Source organism: Cibotium barometz, chromosome 56 (assembly GCF_041138505.1).
Source record: "Cibotium barometz isolate CiBa-2024 chromosome 56, ASM4113850v1, whole genome shotgun sequence".
In the NCBI taxonomy this organism is placed as follows: domain Eukaryota; kingdom Viridiplantae; phylum Streptophyta; class Polypodiopsida; order Cyatheales; family Cibotiaceae; genus Cibotium; species Cibotium barometz.
The window spans coordinates 4,621,081-4,626,237 of NC_141101.1; the positions used below are offsets into that span (position 1 = coordinate 4,621,081).

Sequence of the window (5,157 nt, forward strand, 5' to 3'; positions counted from 1 at the left end):
GATTGAATCATCAATATTGATGAAATACATAAACTAAAAGCATAGAAAAAAGCCATTAATTTGGTCTCAAGCATAGATTAATCTTGGATTAAGGAAAAGCTTTATGAAAAGCTTCATTTGGATTAAGAATGGGTCATGAGTATGACCATTTCTTGAGTGAGAGAGAGAAATTACATAAAAACCAATAGAATTAAGCATAAATAAAAATTTATGTAATTCTTAACTATCATTAATCAATTTACTTCAATAGCATTCATCAAATTATGTAACTCTTCACTACCATTCATCAATTAACTTCAATAGCATTCAAAAAACCATTCCAATTAAGCTTCTCAAGCTTGAGAGGGGTTGAGAAGAGAGAAACATTGAGAAATTATAGAAAAGAATGAAAATTCACCATTTACCTTACAAATTACTTGATTCTTTAGTATCTTGATGGAGCCACCAATAGGGATTGAAGAAAGAGGGAAGTGCCAAAAACTAATGAATTATTAAAGAATTCACAGTTCTTGGCTTAGGTGGAGTAGAGTAACAATGCATAAACACTATATATTTTTTCAACAAGGGGGAGGCTTCTATTTATAGGAAAAATTGAGCTCCTAACCAAACAAACTGATTCTAGAATTTTCTAAATCAGTTTGGTCAATTTTTGACCATTTTTAGGTCAGTTAAGCTAACTTTTTGGAACTAGACTTGAATGAGGAGAGAGGAGAGATGAAATATCTCAATTTTTATGAGTTTAAAGCTCATTAAAGCATGTGAAATATGCACCTTCTTTAAAGAATTCCCCTTCCTTATATATGTGTCAAAATGGAATCATTATACCCAAAATATCTCATATTTTTAATATTGCTCATAGTTTTTTACTAATAAACCTTGTACATTTTCAACTCTTCATCTTGTGTGAGCATTTACTCATTTTTGGATACCCAAAATATCTCATATTTTTAATATTGCTCATAGTTTTTTACTAATAAACCTTGTACATTTTCAACTCTTCATCTTATGTGAAATATGCACCTCCTTTAAAGAGCTCCCCTTCCTTACATATGTGTCAAAATGGGATCATTATATCCAAAATATCTCATATTTTTAATATTGCTCATAATTTCTTACTAATAAACCTTGTACATACTCAACTCTTCATCTTATGTGAGCATTTACTCATTTTTGGGTATCTTCTTTTACAAAATTGGATTTATCTCCTCCCTACACATGGATTGATCCAATTGGCCCATAGGAACCTTAATTGCACCATAATCTAAAATTTTTAAAAATCTAGACCCTTAGGCTAAGGTCCTTTATACTTATTTTCAATTAATTCCAATTGTACATTGGAAAATTCTTTTTAAATTTCTGTTTCAGGGAAACTTATTTTAATAAGATGAGTTATTTTTCTATCCAAAAATATTCATAATCTGAATATTCTCTCTCTAAAATAATTTTCTCTCTCTAGACTAAAATACTTAGAAATAAGATCTTTTATATTTCTGAAGAGGGATTTGATTACACGGGAAGATGCTGGACATCTTGAGAGGCTGGGGAGAAATCTTACAGGTTTTCCATCAACCATCTACAAGTAAGTGAATTTCAGATTTCAGTAAAGTATTTTATGTTTAAATCTGATAAGGGATTCATTCCGCTCGGCCAACACCCGTTCGGTGCCGGGTTGTCCAAGCTCTATTGGAGAACCTCGGTCCAAAGGTGCTGAGATCGGGAGAGCCAGGCATTAGTACGAGAGCGCCTGTCTGTGCGTGGTCTCGGAACACCAGTGTGGTGTTCTCCGCAGAGTCCAGTGAAAGCACAGGACCGTAGAGATTGGACCACACTAGTGGTCATTCTGCTTCGAGCATCTACTTCGAAATATGACTTCGAGTCTACTTGTTTGGTACTGTTTTCATATGTACATGGACATCATCTGGTTCTTGGAACCCATGGAGCATTGTATTCATTAAAATACTCCCAATAAATATATCATATATTGAGGGGGGGTCGGCCCGTTCCGGCCCCAGTGCTGGTGTCCATCTTTCCATTTCATTTCATTTCAATTTCAAGTTGTATTAAGTTGTCCATTTCAAATTTGTGGTTTTAAAGTTGTGCTATTAAGCGTGTGGGTGTCCAATGGAGTCTTTCCCACTTGACGGGATCGGTTTCACGAGGCTCCTATGACTGAGGTATAGGTGGCTGTTGTGGGATGTGGTATATGCCCTCTGCATATGTGTGCCATGTCTGTGGGTCTTTAATGGGGAGAGAGAGAGAGAGAGAGAGAGAGAGAGAGAGAGAGAGAGAGAGAGAGAGAGAGAGAGGATCAGGACGACCACCGGGATGACCACCAGGACGACCACGAGGATGACCACCGACACGGCGATGATAGTGACCATCATGATGACCACGAGGAGATTCTTGAGAATAAGAACCCTATGGTAAGTTCACAAAAACAATGTTGCATGTAGGGATTGTAACCTCTTTTGAGGAGCTAACATCTTTTTTTATGAGCATAGACTAGAAAGAGAAAGAGAGGACGCCCTCGTATAGTGGATAAGGAGCGGCTCCCTTTGGAAGAGCGAAACTGTGAGATTTGTAACCGGTATGTATTTATATGCATGCTACACTTAATGAATACCAAAAAGCTAAATAACATTGTGAGATTGGGAATTGCAGGTTTCTAGACTGTAAACCATGGAAAAAAATTATCAAGGGGTTTCATGAACCAAAGTTGGAGTTGCATAGAAACGTGGATTGGTCCCTTGTGGACATTGAACAGGAAATGTCCTGGGGGGTGTTTCAGGTGGGTTTGGAGTAAGTACTTGTGAACTTGTGTGTGGAATGGGTGTGACGGTTTTCCTAACTTCTTCATGTGTGAAATGGTTGCAGATTCAATTTACTACTAGAGTATGACAAGGCTTTTGCAGATAGCATTTCCTATGGCAGCCTGTACATGTGGGGCTTGTGTGCGGAGAGATTCAGAAAATCAAAAGTTTTGAATACGTTGATTTACAATAGGAATTGGGATATCGTCGATATATTTTTAGTGCCCGTTCTCTATGAGTATGACCATTGAGTTTGACCATTTACTTCTATTGAAAGTGCAAATGTAGAATATACAAATGTATTTAATGTTGTGAGTCATAAACATACAGGAAACATTTCAGCTTGGTGCTGGTCACTGGCTTGCTGTCTAAGAAGATATGTGTCTTTAATTGGCCTATCTTGCTTCTCTTTTGGCCTATTTTGCTTCTGCTATCTTCAGTTATGTCTTCTTCTAAACTTGGTGATGTCAGATCACTGAGGAGATTTTTCCATGTCCTGTGAACAAGAGGGAATGGCACCATAAGTTAATGGTTCAGCTTACCAAGACCTTTGACCTAGGTGGGGATTTGCAATAAAAGTTTTTGTAGTAGGCATGATCAACCAAGTATTTTCCTTTTTAAGGCAGTTTGCTGACAGCTTCGACGCATGTATTAGAGCAATATAGCTTAAAAACATGGAACTAAGTGAGATTGATGCATGGATGTGGAAAATTAAATGTGGCACAGCAAGTTTTTGAAGGTAAGGCTGGAGTGAAATGTGGTATTTAGTAGGAGCATGGTCTGGATGATCATTAGCCCCGTGTTTTTGAACATTAGCATAGGAACAATTGGGGGCATGCATTTTGAAAAACTGGTCTTCCATGTAAAATAAACTTTTTTGTGTAGCTTCAGTGTGCTTAGTCTCCTTTGTTGATGAGCAGATGATGAAGGATATGGTGGACGTAGGGAAGGAGCTTATGCCCAAGAGGAGTAAACCTTTTCCTCCCCCCACCAATTCTACTTATGCAACACCAATCAGAAAGAAGTCTGAGAACAGAGGCCGGGTGACTTCACCAGAAGGTGACATTTTGATCCAATTGGGTGATTGTGAGGATAGTGAAGCAGCTGGTGAAGATGAGAATAACCACAATACGGCCACCATCTGCAGAGCAGGCACCTTGTCAAGAAAAGGATGCTCTGATTGTTTTGAGTCTCTCAGATCATCTTCTTTTTGTTCAGCAGGAGGGTCAAATATGCAGGGGATGTTAACCCTCTAGCAACTCAAATTTCTGCACACATTGTTTTCATGTCTCTACAGTAAACCTAAACTTGCACAGCCACCTTGCCATGATATCGTGCATTGCTATATCTGCTCGTCATGCATTGCTATTGTGCCCGCTCATTTGTTATCAGGGCTTTTTACTTTTATCCAAAAGAGGCCCTGCTTTTCACTTGTTAGTGTAAGATGAAGCATTTTGGGCTGTTGGCAGGTGTGCTTTAGATATATACACACGTTCTTTTTTTTAAAGCATTTTAGGGCTGTTGGTGAGGTGTGCTTGAATTGGATATATACACGTACTTCCCTTTTGTAAAGTCTTGGAGTACTTTTAAATACACTTTAAGAAGCTTCATTTCAGTTTGAAGATCAGTGCTCATGGTTAGAACACAAACACGTGCGTGCTACTGTAGTCGAAACAACAACTTGAAATAAAATTGGCAAAAATGGTAGGCATTGTTGGAGTGGAAACAAAGGTAGCAACAGAGACTGGCCATGTTGTTTGGGAAGGCGGTGTGGAGAATGGTATCTACAATCTCTCTGCACTCTTCTCATTCACAAGTTCTCAGGTCGCAGATTTGTGGCACTTTCGTTTTGGCCACTTACATGTGGACGCACTGCGGCGAGCTTTCCGAGACCAGATGGTGGTTGGCTTGCCAGATGTTGGTAGTAGGCAAGGACGTTGCAGTTCTTACATACATGGGAAGCAGCACAGGGAATCCTTTCTGAAGCAGGCTACCAGACGGGCTTCAAAACCATTGGAGTTGATTCACACTGACTTGTGTGGACCTCAGCAGACACCATGTTTGGGAGGATGTCTCTATTTTATGCTGCTGCTTGATGATTGTACCCGATTCACGTGGGTCTACTTTCTTTTATAGAAAGACCAAGCTTTTGCACGGTTCAAGGATTGGCATGTGATGGGAGAGAAAGAGTCTGGATTGCAAGTAAAGAATCTCAGGGCTGACAAAAGAGGTGAATTCTCCTCGATCGTATTTCTCAGATTTTGTGTAGATCATGGCATCAAGAGAGCCAATACACGATCGCCTTCAGAGAAAGGAGTTGTAGAACGTAAGAACAGGACTGTGGTGG

General features: G+C 39.1%; 1 long non-coding RNA gene across 1 annotated transcript; it reads left to right on the plus strand.

Moving 5' to 3' along the window:
• The first annotated feature begins 1,672 nt into the window (after nucleotides 1-1,672).
• LOC147606815 (uncharacterized) lies at nucleotides 1,673-3,196 on the plus strand. The gene is made up of 5 exons (XR_015264859.1): nucleotides 1,673-2,423; nucleotides 2,502-2,587; nucleotides 2,662-2,788; nucleotides 2,875-3,048; nucleotides 3,141-3,196. It is a non-coding gene; the product is annotated as an uncharacterized LOC147606815 (long non-coding RNA).
• Nucleotides 3,197-5,157: the final 1,961 nt, after the last annotated feature.